Genomic DNA, 21,609 nt, shown 5'->3' on the forward strand with positions numbered 1-21,609 from the left:
ATGTTCAGGGTAAATACTGACGCTTTCGAGGAAACCTTTCTGTTAAGGCTTTTAAAAAAAGTCCAGAACCAAAGCCTTCTACTGCTAGATTTTCATCAGTAGAGAAGAAAGCAAACAGCAGAGTATCAAACATCAGGGGGCTCAGCCAAGCTGATCGGTTAAATATTGTTTTCCTCAATGACATAATTTGACATATTTGAGATTAAGATTTTTGTGATGATTTCTTAAAAGACAGTTTTGAAGTGGACTGCAGCCAGTACCAAAGGTACAATGAGGACAGAGACAACACACTGCCTTATCAATTATCTGCAACCCTTGCTGCCATTCAAATCCTTCCCTTTTTTTTTTTTTTAAAGCATGTCAAGAATGGAGCAGCTAAAAACAAGATTCCAAGGGAGATAATTTTAATGGGCAACAAGCTGTACTGAAATGCATCAACGAGGATGACTTTCAGTGGTCCTTCTCCCACTATTACACAACCAACTAGGAAGCTCTCAGAGCCTTCAAATCTTGTATGAGCAATACACGGCGACAAGGGCTGCAAAGTAACAACCCTAAATGGAACTGAAAGTTACACGAAAACCCTGAAGTTTCATAAAGTCTTCTGGAACAAAGCAAACAGAGAGAAAGCAAATAAAAGCCAATAACCCTCCACTCCCCGCAAAAAAAAAATCACTGAAAAGTAAGCACAGAAAAAAAGTTCAGCTAAGACATAGAAGCCAGGCACAGCAGAGCAGAGAAAAAAAGAAGTAAGTTTAAATGGAACCAAACAGCTCTTCAGTTATGGCATAAAGTTTAGACAGAAAAGCATCAGACCAAGTCCAAGTACAAAAGGAAACTAAGGGCTCTGCTGCCACAGCCAAGTGGTAGTTTTAAGGCATCTTTTCAAGTCTGGTGTCATTCTGTATTGTCATAGTATGGAACACAAATACAATGAACATCAACCTCCTTTTCTTTCAGTGGACACTAGCAGAGAAAAACCACGTTCAACAGCTCATGCCTATACATGCCTAATATGTTCAGAAAATGAGGGAAAGAAAGAAACCCTCTCCCCTCACACAAGCATCTTTGTAATTGATTACTAAAATAAAACCTGATCCCTTATGAACATTTCGTGTTTAGTTGTCACCAGCTGATCACAACCACCACCTCTTCTCCTTAGCACAGACCAGGAAAAAAAGGCTACACAAGCTCAAGACCACACACCCTACCACACCTCAGGCAGAAAGCTGCCCAGATCACAGAGGGATCTGTTTTCTGCACTGCAAGCATCTCGTCTTCTCCAGTCTCTTCTCTGGAGCCCTTCCCTCCTCTTCACCTTCCCCACCAAAAAGGGCTGGAGAATGAGAATTTCAGGCTCTTCCACACACCCACTGAACCACACACTGATTTTAAAGAACCACATTTAAATGAGATCGAGTTTGCCTTCCTACTAAACTCGTTTCGAAAAAACATTTCCATCAAAAGCAAACGCGTACGTAAGGAACAACCTCCTGGCTTTCCTTAGCTTACTAATGGGTGACTTCACCTCTTCCCATCCCAGAAAACTCATCCAACATTTATATCTCCACCTCTGTACACCTGAAAGCAAAACCCTAATTTCATTCGCTTGAAGGAGGTGGAGGCAATGTTACTCCGAACGTATTTCCAGTATTGATTCAGAACAAGCAAAGAGTCAATTAGCAACAAGAGGGAAACGAAGGAGAGGAGCTCCCCATTAGTAATACCTGAGAGACATCCTGCTCTTACAAAGCATCAAGGCCTGTATTTTCTGCTAAAAACCCAAATAAATAAGCCAAGGAGTAAGAAGTTACAGTAATCCATACAAAGCTTATTTTAAATGCCAACTTGATCAGGAAAAGATTTGTGGTATAAAACACTTCTGAGAGCCTCAGCTAGAAATTTTAAAACAATTAAGATCTGGCAGCTAGCAGAACAGTCATTCATAAACCACTGAGAGTAACTCCCCTTCTAGAAGAGAGAACCAGGTGCTTTCCACAGCTGCTGTTATCAGGAGATCCTCCACTGCTTTGAAACAGACAAGTAGCAGTAGGTAACAATGATGCACTGAGATGCAACAAATGCAAGAAAATGTAACTCTCCATGTATTTCATCATTTCAAAGCTTTCTAGTCCTGGAAAAAAACTACATGCTATAGGCAGAAAGCTAAGGGTTTGCCACAGCACAGATTTGCTTGTTTCTGAAATACCAAGCCTTTTTCTACTGCTCAGCATCTCTAAAAGCTCCTGGTAACACTGACAGTGTATCATCACACCTATTTCAGAAGCAGAAAATAACAATCACCATGAGTTGAGCTCAAGGTCATGCAACATGTTATTCGAAGTGCCAGGAGCACAACCCAAACGCTGCAATACCAACACCACCTAAATCCTTGCTGTGGATTAACGACGTGCAATCTTCCCAGCCTCTCTCGCTGTCTACTTGCAGCATGGCCATTTACCATCTCCAGGAATTAAATATGTGACCTTATTAAAATATCTGTGGAATTTAATACAGGAAACACGTTAAATTTCCAACAGGATGTTACAAACAAGAGGCCTCATTCATTAACAAGCCCTCCCAGCCTTTCTTTCTATTTCCAACACGTGTACTAGGGCCTCAGAAAAATCCCAGCAAGGAAAAATGTGAATATAATTTATCAGGACTCGAAAGGCTTCACTATACATACACTAAAGTAATTACCTTCCACATAATACTTCCTAAACTTGTACTTTGGGACAAAAAGCTTTGCAAGTAGTTATTTGATGAATAATTAGGAAAGAACAGGGCTCCCATGAATTGCAGTAAGCCTGCGTGGAGAGCAGCGACATACAATGCGAGCACAAGTGGAGCCAGTTCCATTTGTTTCGTATATTACAGACGTGGAAAGAGAGGCATGCCGTTAGACAATAAAATCCAACAATAAAAGACTAAGCCTATTCAACACGAGGAGAAGCAGGAAATAAGAATCAAATGACTTTTTCCAAGCAGAAAAACAAGCAGATATGCTGCTCACAGAGCTGCACGTAACGACGCCAGCCGCCGAAGGTAGCAGCGACTCAGACTCGTGGAAGAGGAGCGTGTGTCCTCCAACACCCACACTAAAAGCCAAAAAACACTAACAGCAGCTAGAATCCCAAAGTCTACAGCAGGGAAATTGGCATAATTATGAAAGAATAAAAGCCATAAAACCATATATTGCAAACCATATCCATTTCTAATGGGCATTACGCATCCAGCAAAACATCGCTGATGGTTCTAGCTCCTCCCTGGGTATTCCTACCATTAAAAAGTTGATTTGCTACTACTAGGCTACCTGCACCACCAGCTTGTCACCTCCTGCACTCCTCCATGGCCTCAAAGCTTTGATGAAAGCATTTGAACACCAGCCACAAACATTTCAGCAGGTCAGAAGAGGACCTGGATGCTGCCTAACTTCTCTTTCTGCATATGGCAGCAGTTGACCAAGCCTCTTCTAACCCCAACGTTATTCAGACCATCATCCAGAAGCATGCGTTGCAAAATCTCCCCTACACCATGACACGGCATACAAACAAAAGCCCCAAATCCATATTCCCTTTATTCAGACCTTATGCTGTTTTATTTTCCTCTGTGGCTTAGGAGAACCACTTACATTACCACACTCCACCCACACTTCTTCCTTCAGCGGGTTATCCACATTGCGTCCTTTTCTCTCAATCCCTTTGATTTAGAGCTTAACCCCTGAACAATATCCTACTCCAGCTTTGGCCAGCCAACACGAGATCAGCCATAAACCCTGTCTCTACTGTCATCATCTGAAAGCCTTCCAGAGCTTCTGCACAGGGTTCAGTTGAATCAATCAGAGAATATAAAATTTACCATGGAAACTGCTCTGAAGAACAAGAAGGGAGAAGATTACCTTGATTAACCACAGACACCAGGGTCAGATCACAGCAAGTCATCAAAAAAATTGGCTTTTACTTCACTAAACACTTGACCATTTGGATTTTGTTCCCAGTAACATCAAATAAACTTGTGTGTGATAATAAATCTGTAGCTGGAGTCTTAAGAAACAAAACATATCAGAAATTAAAAGCATGGCTCCAAACAGCCCTACGGTAAACTGTTTTATCCTGATGGCACTTACTAGCTGGGCACTCGACTTTCAGAAATCTTCAGGAGTACAGGTACCTTTAAGTTCATCTTTTATTGGGTAAAGTTTCTCATCTTAAAGGTTCGTGGTGTTAGAGGGCAAGCACCATAATTCAGTGGTCAAAGACAGGTCTATTAAGCTTTGTGAAGTGAAAATGAATGACCTTGGAGACATAAATTAGATTTCTGCATCTCGCTCCCAGTTTGTAAAAATGAGGATTAAGTGTTTAAGTTTCCTGCGCCGACCTCATTAGAAGATCTCTAATGGAGGCACTGCATCCATTTTTACCCTAAGATGTATCATTCTGACCCAGAGATATGTACCAGAAGAGTTGGTAGCTGAACTACTGTCGGGTGTGTTTTGTTCACCTTAAGAACCTGTCGTCTTCCCCCATTTTAAAACAAACCAATAATAAGGAGAAAGGCAAAGCTTTCTTTTGCAGAATCTTGTCAGGTATTGAGCTTTACCCAGGTCAATTTTAAGCAACTTCACCCTTCTAAGTTCTGCTATGAAACAGAAGTTCGTGCTAAAGTTGTAAATTACATTAAATTATGATCCCAGTGAAGCCGATGCACCTGAACAAGGAGTGAAGTATCTGCTTTAAGGCTACCATAGACAGAAAATCAACAGAAGAATTATAAAGGAACACAGGAAGAATTGCAAGAAACGGGTTAAGCCATCATTGTGGGGGAGAACCTTCCAAAGAACAGATGAGCACCATTATTTCAAACAAACAAGAAAACCCCACACGCAGCAGAAAAGCTTAACAGAAAAGCAGTTCAGTTCGACTCCAAGCTCCCCAAGCTCTAAGCCACTCTTTAGTCAGAGGTGTGGGAGAACAACATCCACGCTATCACTGTGAAACATTTGCTCTGCAGAACATCCTCACATGCCCGCTGCTCTTCCTGAATCCTAAGCAAAGCTGAAGGCCCTAACTGCATGTGCTCCAGGATCTTCTTTTTCGTGGGGCAGGATGTCTTGAAGAAACACAGCCCTTCTGGCACTTTTATGTTCTATGAGGTGCTGTTGCTTTCTTCTTTCACATTCATGCCATTTCTCATGTTAACATGCGTGAATGGATGAAGAATCCTAAATCAAGGAAGAAATAAAGAGGTGTTTTCACAAAGACACCATGTATTCCAGTCCCTCGCAGTTGCTGGTGTTAGCAGGTTAATGTCACACATATAGTGGGGTTTGTTTTTTTTTTTTTTTTTTGAAGATTCAAAATTCCTAAATATTTACTAATTTTGACATCCAGCACAAATCTGACACCTCAACATCCTGTAATTACTAAATGCACTTGCCATCCCTTTTCAAATTGGGGAATAAACCGGTTGCCTAAAAGGCTGAGCTTCTTACAGGGACCATCAGACTGGTTCAATTGCCTATTCCACCACACCAGAATTCCCAAGCCCAGCTCACCCCACTTTATATTGCGACACAGCCACGTAGCTTTCAGAAGCATTCAGGTTTAAAACAGGGTATATGCAGCCTTACAAGCTCCTGCTAGACCGCAGTGATTTCACAGGCGGCACAGAAGTGACCGATCTCTGGCATCACAGGTCTGCCTCACCGCCTCCAGCAGCGGCTCCAGCACTACGAGGTTACCAGCCACAACACATCGCAGCTCTCCCGCAGCCTACGCACGCTTTGAACAGGTTCTCACTTAAAGAACTTAAGACTTTGCTTCTCCAGAGCTTCTATTGCCAAAACGGCGATCATCTTTTGTTAGGATCCCACCCAAAACAAGATAATGTGGCAATTCACACAGCACGTAGGTGGTTACGTGTGAGCAGTATGACACAGACTGCTGACTCAAGGCATAAAGGCACAAACGAGGTCCCTCGGGTCACAGCCACTCTGTGCTAAGTGCCCAGAGCCATTTACTGAAGGAAAGGAGTAAACAGGGCTGCCTGAAGTTACCTGTCCTTCAGAGAAAGATAAATGGCACCTCTCGGATGCTGCCATTAGGAGCCAATGCTCGCTGTAGAGCTGCTAACATTCATTAAGTTCCACTGCAACTTATTCCTTAATGAGCCCTTACCAGGTTGGGGGCACAAATAGATACAGGTTAAACATACAGCGTGCATCATCAACAGTCCCCCCAGGCAGAGATTCCCTCCATCCATTCCCCTACACACATTTGGACTGCCAGGACACCACGTACAGAAACCTGACGGTAGGATCAAGAGCTCAGTGCAGAATATCTGCTTAAGAATTTAATAAATATCGCTTACCAGATATGCCAGATCAAACAGGAGCTAGCAACTCTACATTTTTCTGTCCCCTCAGTTGAATCAGGCTCACAATAAGTCATTTGTTGGAGAGTTGGTATAAAAACACACCCAGAGCCACGTCAAACCAAACAAAAGCTTGCTTCTCTCAGATTTTAACCGTGATTTCTCACTAATAAGAAATTCTGCTCCTTAACACTTTGCTTATTTTTAGTGTAATATAACATGAATGTTCCCCCATGTATCTCAATCAACATTTGTACGATACCTGCTCCCGGACCAGCCACTAAGAATATTTCCATCTGCAGGAAAATGGGCCAAAGTGCCCAAGAACTCGGCTGTTTTAACCCAAAATGGTTGACTACCAGAAAAGATGAGCGCAAACGAGCAACTGCCACAGACAGACATATTTATGAGCACAAGGTGACAACTTCCTTTCTCTTTCTTTAACCTGGTTTATTGGAGGAAAAAAACCTCCATAATCCCCTCATTTCCTCCCCCTCCTCAAGCCCTTATCCTTTCATTCCACGCAAGTAACTTTCGTACATGATGAATTTCAACCAAGCCTGCCGTGACAGCCATCCCAGCAATAACCGACATTCCTCAAAGTTTTGTGCAATCCAGCAAATTGATAGGGGAAAAAAAAAATCTCTAATTACATCTCCGCTAAGGCACGGCCCAGACTGAACCCGGCATTTTAAGCTTCACTACTCAGCACATGGCACATCGAGGCCGTTTGTCCCTTCAGCTGTTACAAAAGGCAGGGAGAGAGAAGAAGGAACTGGTGATGGAGGGGGCAAGCCTCGGGATGTGCAAGCTCTGCCTCCTAAGAAGAATTACCAGGACATCAGCATCTTTAGCATGGCTGGTCAGGGAAATAAATTTACACTGCAACCTTCATTGCATGCTCTAGAAAACACCACATCACAGACCCAGTTGGGAAAGAAATCTCGCTACGTAGTTGAAACAGGCCAAAACTGACTCGGTATCAGGGATAAATAACACCACAGTAACAGATTTTCTTAAATATATTCAAGTATAATACTTACAATAACCAACACCTCAGAATTAACAAGCCCTAATTTTCCTCCATTTACCTTCAATTTTCCAGCAGTTAACTAACCTCTCTCATTCATGCTCTGTAGGAACAAAAGACACCATACATGTTCACAGAATTACCTGGTTTTCAGTAACTCACTTGTAAAATTCACTTTTGCATCTAACAAACGCATGCACTACTTATGTTGCTCTGCATTTTCAGAGCTGCACTTCTATCAGATTTAAGGTGCCAAAAATCCTTTTTGCATACAATCCTTTACGCATGCATTTCAGAGAAGCACCACCAGCTCTGACACGGTGCATTTCATGCACACAATTCTAAGAATCCCCCCCAAAAAGGGCCATCACTGTCCCCGTTAGGCACAGAGAGAAAACTGATGTTTGTACCCACGCTAGTTTCACTTTTCCCCAGGTCAGCGCACTATTCTGGATGCTCAGTGAACTAACTACACAGACATTTGTATTAAAAAAAATAACTATTGAAATGGGAATAGTCAGCTAATATTTCAATCTGTTTGTTTTTTCAGTCACTTACAGCAATTCTCTGCCTCAGTAGACTCTGAAATCAAAAGGAGCCAGCGCAGTATTCATATCTTGTTTGCTCCTTTGTTCATACATCAGGCCCTCTGAAAAGAGCAGTTGGGCACAGCTACCAGCGTTATAAAAGCTTGTGTAAAATGCTGCTGGCAGCCCAACATAAAGAGCACAATACTGCGTTGTGGCTCCTGCTCCCCAACGCCTCCCATCGCTCCACCAAGGGGCTTGATTTCCTTCCTAGCAACACCATCTCCAAAGCCCGGGTAACCACAAGCAGACGAGCAGACCTCCTCGTGAAGCCTTCTGCACCAGCCCCACGTACTTTCCTATTGCCCTGGTGCAACACAACAACATTAGTGCGACACAAGGCTCCTTTCGAGCAGCTCTGAACACACACACAGACATGCTAAACAAACAGATCTCAGACGAACTGTGTGTGCTCTGTTTGAATTACAAGATAGTTTGGTGTTGATGTTTTGTTTTGATTTATACATGCCTTCTTTTAAGCCTATTGATTTAAATTTCAGCTGCCGTCAGGTACCACTTACCCCTTTTAAGTCAAGGAAGATGATTTGTGTGGACCTCATGCAACTGAAACAATTACCATACATTTCCATAGCAGAATCGTAGTGAAAAATAGCTGAAACTTAAAAATAGCTCGCCTAACCAGGCCACCCACCTAATAAATAAATAGAAATGGACATCACAAAGTTAGGGAACTGGTTTTGTTTTGTTTTTAACATGTGTAGTTGCTCACCCATGTCAGTACAACATCCTAACTAAATGTTTCCCAACCACCCTTATTTCTTATAAATTAGAAGTTAACTACAAGTCCAGCACCGCATTCACATGCCAACACCACGGAGCACAGCACGTCACTGGAGCTTACAGTGTCCTTAAATATGGTAGGTAATGAAATCAAAGCTACCCTCAGGCAATCTTAATGTATGAACAGCTCTGCTGAGAAGATAACACGGGTTGTGCTGTGCTATTACACAGCCAGTAACACGGGCTTGCAAAATTCTGGATGCTCCTGGCACAATTTTCCCCCCTCCCACTCCCAAAAGTAAAATAACTTCTTTATGGGCACACCAACCACCCAGCACGGCTAGGACAGAGAGCTGCATTTTGTGGCTGTGACAGTAAGTTGACAAATAGCACGTTATTTAAAACGGCGATTAGTAAAACAGCAACAGAGGAATATCATTTTTCTCACCTAAGCTGCAATCAGCATCAAGAACTGCACAGAGCACAGCTCTTCACAACCGTGACTGTTGTTGATTATCAGCCCTGTGCTGCGGCAGCACAGAGCCTCTACCCACAACTCCGCCAGACAGACTTCTGCATGCATACAAAAAAACCCACTACAGTAAAACGAACTCCCAGATTCACAGAAATCACCATTTTTTAACCCAGCTACATAATTACTGCTTAAGGCAGGTCTGTCTCTCCCAGCCCCACTCACCTTTCTCTGCCTGAGAAACAAGCCATTTCGCATAGGGCTATCAAGGGCTTTGTCCAGACGGAGAGTTATCCCCCTCTCGGTCGCTCCAGAGCATAAATCCACATGCCAAAGGCATCATAAAGCCAGAGAGGCAACACAAGTATGCCCCTGGACCTCTCAGCGAGCTCCAGTCATAGCATCCGCGCAGACAATGACCTACAATCATGCTGTAGCCACAACCAAAGCTATGTGAGTGGTAGAACAATAAAAAAAAAAGTGCCCTCAATCCAGGGGCAATCAGCACGCTTTATTTGGGTAGGGAAGCAGAAGAAAGGAGCTGTTTACTCCAGCCAGACAGCAAAGCCTGCTAAAGAGTCCGAAACAACTTCGAAGCTTCATGATTCAGTCAATGCTCCATTAAACCATGACAGTCACTGCTGCCTACTCTCAGTGCACTTTTTCCAAGGGCTCTAACCCACCGGCATCTATTCCTCACACCCAGATGCTATTTCTTTCCCTCTTCTGAGTACCTCGATATCATCGGCCAGTTGGAGTTATCGGGAAGCCAGGGGAGGCTTCACCGCACCTCGATAACGCGATCTGCGGAGCAGCTCCAGCCCCCACGCAGCAGTCGCTTTTCACAGCTTCAGTACACACCGTAATTGGTTTTGTTTTTACAGATGCTGCTGTAAAAACAAAAACCATTACAGGATCATCAAGAAAGGAAACTATCTACACCCAAATCACCTTCCAGGCTCTGTATGCTTCCTTTTACTTTCATCACCCCAATGCATTTCTCTAACGCCTTCTCCCTTGGCAGCAGTTTCCCTCTACACGTGCCCCCAGACCAAACATCCCAAAGCCAACACACAAACCTCACGAGGAGGGATTTTTATTGCAGGCTAGCCGGGGTTTTCACTGGGGGTAGAGGGAGAAGGCAGAACATGAAAGAAAGTTGAGAGGGGTTCAAAAGAGTGCGCTTCAGAGTCTCACCTCATGTGCTCCCTCTTTCTTTATACGCTCACTTACAGAGAAAGAAGCCGAGCCAGCGCTGGGAGGGGAGGAGGGAAGAACATACAGAATGTTTTGGCATCCTTTAGCTTCTAATTTACTATTTTGGCTTTCTGCGAGGTTACTGAAAGGCCACTCCGGAGAAGGAGGAAAGGTAGAAAATGCCTCCTGTTCTCTGCCTCTCACTGCCCAAGGAAAAAGAGGTCGTGCTTGCGTGAGAGCAGAGTCCCAAACACGGCAGAGTATACAGCAAAGAACAATGAGCTCCCGAGCCTGGGCATTGTGTGCATCCACCTCCCTCTCTCCCCTCCAGACCTCATCAACCAACAAGGCAAATCTCCCCAATCACCACTCATCCAAACCAGGCCACCGAATCCAGCCCCGATTCTTAATTTTACAGGACGGGCTCAGGGAGGAAAGGCAACGTAAGATGCATTTACCAGAAGTGCTTTTATTATCACAGAGACGCTGCCACCCCTCAGCCACCATGGATTTCTCAGTTCTAAGGGAGCAGCGTACACAAAACAAATGTTTGCCTGGTAATACCAGGGCTACAGAAACCACCACACATCACCCATTCATCTGAATATTTGGCACCCGCCTTTTACAACACGCACTCCTTTTGACCCAGCGTTTGTTTTTATCCGGTTAAAAATTTGCATCGAAGAAGGGGGCATACTACGGGAATTGTGCCACTTCAGGTTTGGTCTGAGAGAGCCGTAATTCTTACTGAATTATGGCATTAAGGTCTGCTGGATGAGGCTTCTCGTTTCACTCCCACCCCCGCGCAGGCAAAATAACACCTTTGATTTCAGTAACCGGTCAATGAAAACTCAGGAGTAAACAGACACCAGACCGTAGCCCGCTGACTGCACAAAAATATCCCCAGCTCCTCACCCCCGAGCACATCGCCGCTTCCAGCAAAAACTCCGCGGAAGAAGTGGGCAAATCAAAAATAACTGCAGCCAGCGTGCGAAAATAAGAAGTCCGAGGGGCCGGGCGCCCCAACAATGAATCACATTGTTTGCTTCCCGGCGGATTTCTTCAGCAGCCGGGCTCGGCGGCGAAACCTCGACCGCTGCCTGCCTCCCACCGCGTCTCCTCTCACGCTTGAGAAATGAGGGGGGAAAAAAATGAAGGGAAAAGGGGGCTCCCCGCGGCCGGGGGGGGGTGCTGTGAGGGGGTGGGGGTGCCCCGCTCCGACCCCCCCCCCGGCCGCTTCCTTTGTGTCCCCTGCCCTCCTTCCCCAGCCGAAGCCCCCTCCCAGCGCCCTCCCTCCCCCGGCTGGGGAACCAAAACACGGCCTCAGCGTGCGGGGAGCGAATAATAATTTTTAAAAAAAGGGCAAAAAGCGGCTTTTTGCCCTTTTTTTCCCCCCTCAACCCCCGGCTTTACAGCCCCACCATCCCCCTCCCCGCTCCCCGGGGGGCTCCCCTGAGGGCTTGTCGCGACATATCGCGGCCGAGCAGGGCGGGAAGGACCTCGCCCCCCCCTCCCCCTTCCCCGTTTCCCTCAGGCTGCCCCCTCCCCGTACCTCGGCGGCGCTCACAGCATCCGCGGCGGCTCCGTTCTGGCAGCCGGGACAAAGCGGCGGCGGGGAGCGGCTCCCCTCGGGCTGCCTGGCGGCGGAGATCCCCTGGCGGTGCCTCAGCGGCGGCTCAGGGGCATGGCGGCGGCGGCGGGGAGGGGAAGGAGCGGGGCCGGGGGCTGTGGGGCGCAGCGGCCGGGCGCTGCCTCCTCCCTGCCCTCACACACACCACACACACACACACGGAGCACGCAGCGAGCGGGCACCCAGCAACGCAGCCAGGCCGGAGCCGCCGCCTGCCAGTATCCGGCGCGCCGATTGGAGGAGGAGCCGCGCCCCGTGACCCGCCAGGAGGATGGGACCAATGGGAGGAGCGGATGGAAGTGATTTAAAAGAAGAAGGGGAAGGCGGAGCGGGGGGGACGGGCAGGGCCGGGCAAGGCCCGGAGCGCCTGAGGCGAGGGGGGGCGCACACAAAAAGCGCCCGGCCCCGGGGCGCCCCGCTGCGACCCCCGGCCCTTGGGGGACCCCTCTGGGGTCTGTGGGGCTCGGCCTCGCCTCAGCAACCCTGGGGGTGGCTCCAGTTGATGCCACGGGGGAGCTGCCGCTGGGTGTCCCCTCAGGGGGCAGCGCTGGGCTGAGGATTTGGGGGAGCCCCCCTCCATCCTCCATCCCCCTCACCCACTGTGGAGCCCCCCCAGGCCACCCTGGAGCCCCACACCCGTTCTGAATCCCCCCCAGCCACCAGGCCACGGTGCCCTCGCACAGCCCCTCCGCCGCGTTTTGTTCTCAGCAATAAAATCCAGAGGCTGCCGCTTCTCGCTCGGTGCGGCGAGGGTGTTGTCACAGCAGCAGCATTGCCAATTACCGGGTGGCAATTAATAAAGCACGAGGTCACCCAGGAGCTTTTTCGAGCCCCTTCAGCCCTCAGCTATCACGCGCGGTTCCGACCGATAGCGCGGAGCTACCTGCGCCATAAATAGAGCAAACTTGTTATTTAACCTTAACCTCGGCTTTCATCCGCAGAACGCGGGCCAGCAAAATAAATCACACGGCCGTAAAGAAAGTCACACGTTCTTCCCGGGGATCTGAGAAATTTCGTGTGGAATTACATCTCCTTTCTGAAAAAGCACTCGGATCTGTCAGGACAGATTTTGCCCTCAATTACACTTGTGTAACCCCAACTGTTTGCTGTCTCTATAAACTGCCTCCATGGCTGACTCCAGCGGTATCGCAGGAGATGCGTTTGAGGCTGTTAACATTATTGCCTTCAGCAGAGGGAAGTGGAAACTGTTTTCACTGAAGAGAAAGGCACACACAAGGAGATTTGAGGTCTGCACATCAGAGGAATTTAGTTCTTTACCCTGAGCATGCAGGACAAATTTATCCCTAGCATAACTTCAGGGACATTATCACCAGAGGTTGAGACACAGAGTTGATTGTGTTCTAATAACTAATTTAGATAAGCGTCTAAAAATGCACATCAGTTAAATGTCTGACACAGCCATTTTGGAGGCTATACTTTAGCTGTCCTTGATAGAGTCTGATTCCATCTCTCCTATTTTCTCTGCTAATTACAATTTCACGTTCCTCGGTCTCTGGATGTATGCCTTAAAAACTGTACAAATTGCCACAACGCGGGCGTGCCTTCAGCTTTCTCCAGTCTCCATCTCTGTAATGGCAAAAATTCTCCACAGCAGCCCCTCTCCGTCTCTCCCTCTCCCCTTCTGCTCACCTCCATGTCGCCCCACATGCATTAGAAGCATTTATTCGCAACATTTTGATGCTGTATTTTGTCGTTAACAAAAAAATAAGTCCATTTGCAGGGGATTTCCTCTTACGCCGTGTAACTAACATCTATGTGCCTCCTGAAATCTGCACAGCCGGTTGAAGTGCAGAAGCAGGTGATTACTCACAGCCAGTGACAGCAGGCAGCCCCACATCCTCATACCACGCACAAGTGATCCAATTATAAGTTTGCTTCTTAACCATAGGATTGTTGCAGGAATAGCACTCGAAGCGTTTTCTTTGGCAGAGAGGCAGCCCTCCCTGTGGACAATAATAAACAAAGCCACAGACCTTGTCCTGTAATCTTCTACCAGCTAAAGTAGCACGAGGTTGAGTCAACACAGGGAAGATCAAGGAAGACCCAAAAGCTGCAGCAAGAGATCATTGTCCCCCTATCTGGGCACTGCAGACTTTCACGGTTCACATCCTGCTGGAGGGCGAGGGATGGTGAAATGACTGGGCATGTTCTACAAGTAAAATATTTTATAATACATATGGATTGTCTATGTGAGACCCTAGCAGGTCTTTAGCAAGGCATTTTCTGGCATCCTTGTGATGTTTCGTGTGCCTGTCCCCCAGCCTTCCTGCGAGGTACAGGAGTGCTGATGCAGAGGAAGGCTAATTGGCTAAATCCACAAAGAGACTTAAATTCCAACATGCTACAGAAGGTACCTACACAGAAAACGTTAATCCTCAAAATCCTGTTCCTTACCCCTGGACATTTCCAAAGATCTGATGCAGCAACATTTCTGCTGAGCACTCCGGATCCGAAACACTGCTTCTGCAGCCAGCTGGAAATGTTTCTGTCTTGGCTGCAGGCAGGGTCACACCACAGCCCCGTCACTATTCCCAAAACGATGGCAGGGCTGCGTGTCCCCGCTGCACACACAGGGATCCATCCATGCAGCTGCCGTGTTGTGGAGGTCATTTAGCCAAAAGCACGCTTCTAGGTGTGACAGGAGAAGGCTGCAGTGTGCCTTGGGGTTGGCAGAAAACAAATAGTGTTGCTCCTGCCTCATCTGCTGCTTTCCCATCTTCCATGCTCCCACAGACCCATCCCAATCCGTCCTGCCAGCTCCCCTTGAGGCCTCTCAACGCAGAGTCCTGCTCCACCAGTCGTGCCTTCAGCTTCTATTGAGGCAAAGGCACGGTAGAAACTACAGATGTTTAGCATTGTCATTCTTATGTTATGGAAAAAAACATGCTGTGCTTTGTCTGTTACTTTTCCATGATCCTAAACAAACATCTTCTTCATTAGGAAAGAAAAATAAAAAAGAGCCAGTGGCAAAATACCTCTTCGCAAAGGGGCAGAAAGCAGGCACTGATGCAAAAGGAAAATCACTTTCAGACAAAATAGGTCATCAATGCGTGAAGAGTTAAAGTGTTTCATGACAACTTTGCTGCCAAATCCAGATAACATTCATGTGGGTGGAGAGAAATATCTGTAGTGCAGCCAGCAAACCTTAGAAGCACTCTGGAAGGGAATAAATACATTTACATAATAATGACACGAAGCATTTCTGGATTTATTAGGGTGATGCAAGAAGAACTCTCACTCTGAGTAAAGGAGGATTCCACAGACACTTTTGTCTCCTTTCAGATGCTGATCTGTTTCCTGCGAGTGCATAAAACTTTTCTGACACTTCCCTTTTGCTGCAAAGTTTACTGTCAGCGTATTACAGAAAGCCTGAACTTATCTGTTCAGTCAGTAGCCACAGAGGTTTATTACATGGATAATTGACTTAGCTCTGGCCTGGATTGTTTTTTCTTTGCAGTTTTAGATAACATTTCTTTCGTTCTCACTTTGTTAGCCCTTACATCTGTTATATGCAGTATATTGAACTTTTTAAAAGTATCTCCTTACATGTGTGTTCTAACATGCCTCTTTTTTTTTTTTTTTTTAATAACTATTACTTTGCCAACTGAATGAAACAAAAATCTATGAGAAAACAAAACAAAACAAAACAAACAAACAAAAAAAACACTCTGACTAGGAACAATCAAGTCAAAAAATACCAATCCTGAGAAATCTGTCACCACCCTTTCAACCCAGCCAGTTAAAACAAGCGAGAGAGGAAGAGATTTTTTTTTATTCCACAGTCATGAAATTACAAACCAGTCCTTGACCATGACAGATGAGTCAGGTTCTAACCTCAGCAATGCAGTAAAAACCCAGCTCTAATGAAACAGGCAAATGTCAATACAGCGATTAGCTTGGAAGATAATATTCTGAGAGGCTTTCACAGATGACCTAACTCCACTCGCAAAACAGGATTAGATTCTTTCTTTCCCTTTTGTAATATCTGAAAACCTGCCCTTTAAATGAAAACTATTTGCTTTGGGGCTTTTTTCTGTTTTGTTTTGTTTACTGTAGAAATCTCAGGAATTTCGGATCCCATTTTCATTTATATTAGCAGAGAACTTTTAGGACGCCTCGTAGTGCTCGAAGGGTGGATGGGTGGGAGCCCCTTCCAAGCAGTCACCTCTACTTAAAACCTCCTGCATGGGTTGCAGTGAAAGCAGAAGCAATGTAAATGAGATTTAAATCAATCCGAGCACATTCCCACACATTCAAGCACATATAAATTTCCAGCGGCTCAACAACATCTGTTAAAAAGAATCACTTTATTCATTAATCTGATAAAACTTTGTAGAAATGGGTTGTGACTGTCAGTGTTTGTGGTAGGGAGCAACACGTGCACAGCCTGTGCCAGCTATCTTCAGTCCCCTGGGTACAAGCTCTGTGGGGCAGGAACTATAGCTCCGATTCAGGAAAAAAAACCCGCTGAATATGGATGAACTGCTGAATCGGGGTCTGTGTCCTGCTCGGCCTTTGTTGAAGCACTCACTACTGTAACAACTGACAAAGTGTTTCCAAAATATTTGCCTGCTGGAAAAATAAAGAGATGAAAACAAACCACTCCAACGCCGTGCTCCCACTGAGCTCTCCTCGCGTGCCTTTGATGCCGGCGCTCTGCACAGCTCCTTGCTGGCCAACCCAGGTCTGTTTCCTACGGGTTTCCACCTGCACAGATGCCCGAGCCAGAGGATGTGTTCGGAAGGGCTGGAGAAGCAAGTGGCCACACGCTGCTGGGGACCACGGGGAGGATGCTCTTGGTGCCTTCAGGGGCACTGGGAGAGGAAGAAGCTGCCGGTCAATTATCATGGGGGTAAATCCTTCCCCCTACAGATCACAGCCTCGGTGGCACGCAGCACATTCCCAGCCTGCGCCCACCTTGGTGGCTTCTTTCTAATTCTTTAACACCAGGCTCCTAAGCTCCCTGCACGCCTTTTCTATGACCGACAAAAAGCCTCCTGTCTGTATCTCTGCACGTGGCTCAGTCGCCGTGTCTTTGCTGTGAAGTTTTGGAAGCATCGATAGCACACACGACTCTGAAACGCCTGGTTTTAAATATTCTGAAACATCCCAGAAATGTTAAGTGTTATAAATTAGTTTCCTCGGGGAACAAAATATATATATATATATTTCTTTTTATCTGTTAAAGCTTTTCCATTTCCCTGACTCAGACCATTTCCTGGTGGGTTCTGCATAATGAATATTAGCAGAGGTTGGCTTACCACAGTGTCTGGTGAGACTCATTTATCAAAGCCCAGGATGTGCGCCATGCAAAGGGGAAAAAATCCCATTGAAAATGAACAAAAAAAAAAAATCTGCCCTAACAATCTCTCCTCTCATTTTTGTATACTTGGGCATGTTCCAGTGCACGCAGCGAGAAGACAAAATGGCCATCTGCAGAACATGGGATGTATCTAACGAGAGATTTGTACACCTTGAAAGTCACTGGTGCCGGAGCTGCGGATGACTAATGGCAGCCTTTCCTCCCGAGCAGGATTAATCGCATCGCCCCTCGGGGCTTGTTGCTGTGTCCTCCTTACACCTGGGGACAGTTACAGGGCAATCTGTTCCGTGATTTACTGCTTTTGCAAAACCTGGTAAATAAAGGAAATATAACAAACTTACTCTTCACGACAAAAAGCTTTCAAATAGCATCCCGCCCTGGAAGCAGTCCTTTGAAGCAGAATGCTGCAAAAAGGATCCTAAATAGCATCCACAAAAAATCCTCAAATCAGGCTGGGCATGTTTAGATCCACTTCTCCAGCCCTGGGCAGGAAGGACAGAGGCATACTCACCCTCTTCTTTCCACCAGTGCCTGTTTGGCACAAGGACGGCACAAAAGGACCACATGCAAAGGGGGAACCCCGGGGAACCGTGGTGCAGACACCTCTGTGCCCCTAAAAACCCTCAGAGCCAGGGAAGGGAGGGAGGAAAGGCCCACAAAGCTGCTCGATGCCTCCGCATCCCGAGGCTTTCTGTTTGTTCAAAGCTTTGCTCTGATGTTTTTGAGCCATCCTCTACCACGGATGTGGAACACCTCATCTGTGCCCTCCCCGCATTTCCCCTATAAATTCGCAGCTTCTCCTTCAGTGCAGAAAGTAGTAAATGGATTTATAAGCTTCTCTTCTTGTCCTCAGCCACTGACTTCACTTCAAACTGTTATAAATAAATGGCCAAAGCGTGCGAGGCAGAGGGAGATGGATTGATTTCAGATTTGCATTTTCGCCCTTCCCTCTGCAGACGCGCTCCTCCAGGAGGAGGCTCCGGCTCTCGCCTCCCGTTGTGGCTGCTCCTTCCCCGGCGTTGCGGGGATGTTACCTTTGATGCACGTTTCAATGTGCTTTTTTAAAGGCAGAGAAAAAAAAAACTGACAGAAACGGGAAAATTTCCATTTCAAGTGCCATTCCTGCTTCCACCCCCTTTTTCCCCCCTTCAGCTCTCGATGTCTTCAAAGCGCAGCACAAAATGGAGGAAGGAATCTTGCCCTGCCCGGCTCGCTGCGCCCACCCGGGACAGGTGAGCGATGGAGAGGTGATAAACCCAAAATCCCAGCGAGGAACAGCACCCACATGGGACCTCAGCCCTGCCCTCAACACTCACCTTTACCCTGTGGCCCCAGACAAGAGGCTGCCAGGTTTTGGTAATTAGTAAAGCCGCCTCGCTATGGACACACACCTCTCCTGCTCAGGCTGGAGATGGGTTCAGGCTGTAGGTATCTCCCTCCACCTGCTCTGGGTGCACTTTCCAGCCCCAAATTCAGCTGTTTTTACTGCCAGTGGCTTTATAGCCTGAATTGAAGCCACAATGTGCATCCTTCAATCAGTGCTCATTGCAGCAGACAGGAGCAGAACCTGACTACGGAGCACAAACCCCCAGGCAAGGACTTATCTGAGGAACTGCAGCAAAAGGGACCAGGCTTTGCAGCGTCGGAGCTTCTCTTCCCCAGCTGGTGTTTGCAGAGCCGCTTCCATGAGACAAATAAAAGCTAAAATAGCGTGGAGGCAGGAGCACAGCCTGGAACCTGCCTCCACAAGAGGCTCTGCTCAGTGAGCAGGATTTGTCACCTACCCACCAAAGCACTGGCCTGAGAGCTTTGGCATACACTGCCTTTTTTTTTTTTTTTTCTGGGGTATCTGTTTGGATTTGCACAAAACTCACAGTAATTTCAACCTTGCCCCATGTGCACCAGGCTTCTGATGCAAAAATCCCCTGTACGTTGTGCAGGAACAAGGCAGGGCTGTATTTGCATGTCCTCCAGCCACCGCCAGGACTCTGGTCACAGTGAGAAGGAAGAAAAAGGCAACACAAATCTCTCAACCCGCATTTTGGTTTAATATCCGCATAGCTAGCTGAATAAGCAGCGTCAGTCCTCATTTCTCAGCACCTGCTTAATGCAATATATATTATTCAAGACCCTTCTGCAGAATTTCAGGGAGATGGGACAAGCACATACCATGAGGCACGGATGATGCCCACAGCCAGCAGCTGAGGCACGTCGGCACCTGGTTGTAGGGAGTTCTCCGTGCCCTTTGCTTTGAGTAATTTAGCTGCTGCAGGACCTTGGTGCACGATGCTGTTCATGGGCACACCGCAGGCAGGAGTCAGCTGGTGGGTTTGGATGACCTGTGGGCTTAAAACCCATCACAAAACACACACTATGGAAAAGAGACCCAACAACAGGGGTGTGAGTGGGTTTTGTGGGCTGAGGGTGTCAGGCTACACACACAAAATCCCCATTCCTGCCTCCCTGCCCGTGCACATCTTGTGCTGGGTCACCCTGAAACCGAGACATTCAGCAATGTGGAACATCAGCAAAGAAAACATTTTGTCTGGCAGGAAGTGTTTGGTTTCCTTGTTAGTTTGTTTTGAAAGCTTTCTTAAGGAGTTTTCAAAAGCAACATCTCTTCAAAACAAACAAAGCTAAGGCAAGCGTTTTGTTCTCAAAAGGATGAAACAAAACACACCAGCGCGGAAATAATGTTTTGAGCTCAAAGCGTTTTTGCCAAGTTCGTAACCAGTTCCAGGTGGGCAGAGAGGAGCTCTGCCATCCGCCACTGCCAGCAGGAGCTGAGCTGCCTGGAGGGCAGCAACAGGCAGGGAAGGAGCCCTTGCTCCCCAAAAACCCCTCTCTGGGCAGCACGGGGTGACACGGGGTGATATGAGGGTGACACAGCCCTTGTGGGGCAGAGACACCGCACAGAGCCCTCGTCTGCTTGTGAAAGGCACCAGCCCGGTGCTCCCCTGGGTGCTGTCAGCGGGCAGGCTGCATCCCCAGCACAGGACTCCTTCAGCCTCTTTGGATGGCTGGGATGTAACGAGCTGTGCCTCGTTTTCTCCCGCAGACCTTCAGCCTATAAATGCCAACCCGGATGATTAAACACGTTTCTAGACAGAGCTGAACCTGTGCAGTGTATTAGAGGGCAGGAAGGCTCCTTGCGTTCTGTTCTCACAGCCACCCCCAGCTCGCGTCCACAAGCAAATCATTCTGCCCAGAGACACAAAGAGAACAGTGACGAACGCTTCGAAGGGCGCAGTGGGACCGAGCCAGTGCCTGGCACAGTTCTTCAGACCCCGCTGTGAAAGGGAGCACGAGGCTGCAGCCCGAGCTGCTGCTGCAGGGCAGGCAGGGCTGGCCGGCTGCCCGCTGGGATCCTCTCCCCGCATCCACCACCCGCCCTGGGGAAGCCTGGCGGTGTGCAGGGTGAGCCGAACACCCTCCTGGGGGGGAAAAAGTGGCCGCTGTGCCCCCATCACCTGCTCCTGCTGCTCCTTCATGCTGTGGCAGGGCTTCTCCTGCAGCCATCGGCTGGCGAGGATGCTGACTTGCGTCTCTGTGGCTGCTGACACATTTCTGTGGCTGCGAGCTCCTGCATGTGGCCCAGAAAGACGTGGCAGGGCTGGCTGAGGTCCTTTAACAGGGACGCCGGAGGGCACAATGCAGGCAGCGCTTGCCACAAGCTCCCCCGGGATGCTGGGGCTGCAGCTGGACGTGCAGGACGAGACAGGGACAGCATTGTGTGAGGGCCCGCCAGGTGCAAGCAGGAGGGGAAAAAAAAAAAAAAAAAAAAAAAAAGCAAAAAACATTCACCCATGCTAGAGGTGGTAAAATCACAGCGAGTCTCAGCACTGCACTGAGCCAAGCAGCTCCTGCGGGGAGCGAGATCGATGCGCTGCTCAATTGCAGTTTTGTTTCTTTTAAAAATCAATTGTCTGGGAGGAAAATCTCTCTGACATTTTGGAATGACACAAAAATTGGGGAGTAAAAGTGACTGGGGTGAAGCAGGGGCACTGAGCAATCTGCAGCATCACCCCGGCCAGCATCGTGTCCTTGGGCCCCCAGGAAATGCTTGAAGCTGCGACAGGGGAGGGTCAGGCTGGGTGTTAGGGAAAGGTTCCTCACCCAGGGGGTGGTTGGGCACCAAAACAGGCTCCCCAGGGCAGTGGGCACAGCACCGAGCCCACCAGAGTTCAAGAAGCCTTTGCACAACGCTCTCAGACACGTGGTCTGATTTTTTGG

The 21,609-nt window shown here is 47.5% G+C and overlaps 1 protein-coding gene and 1 long non-coding RNA gene across 2 annotated transcripts in view; both read right to left on the minus strand.

The window, feature by feature from the left end:
• The window catches only part of RERE (arginine-glutamic acid dipeptide repeats), a 223,897-nt gene extending 211,731 nt beyond the window's left edge, over positions 1 to 12,166 (minus strand). The window contains exon 1 of the mRNA XM_084495027.1: positions 11,955 to 12,166. The gene's annotated coding sequence lies outside the window, so the exon portion shown is untranslated. The remainder of the gene's footprint in view (positions 1 to 11,954) is intronic.
• Positions 12,167 to 16,343: 4,177 nt separating this feature from the next.
• On the minus strand, positions 16,344 to 21,109 carry LOC311422209. Its single transcript, XR_014685223.1, has 3 exons — positions 20,847 to 21,109; positions 19,546 to 19,747; positions 16,344 to 17,686 (listed from the first exon to the last, which is right to left on the minus strand). It is a non-coding gene; the product is annotated as an uncharacterized lncRNA (long non-coding RNA).
• Between the last annotated feature and the right edge of the window lie 500 nt (positions 21,110 to 21,609).

The sequence above is a fragment of the Aythya ferina genome (assembly GCF_964211825.1).
Source record: "Aythya ferina genome assembly, chromosome: 21".
In the NCBI taxonomy this organism is placed as follows: domain Eukaryota; kingdom Metazoa; phylum Chordata; class Aves; order Anseriformes; family Anatidae; genus Aythya; species Aythya ferina.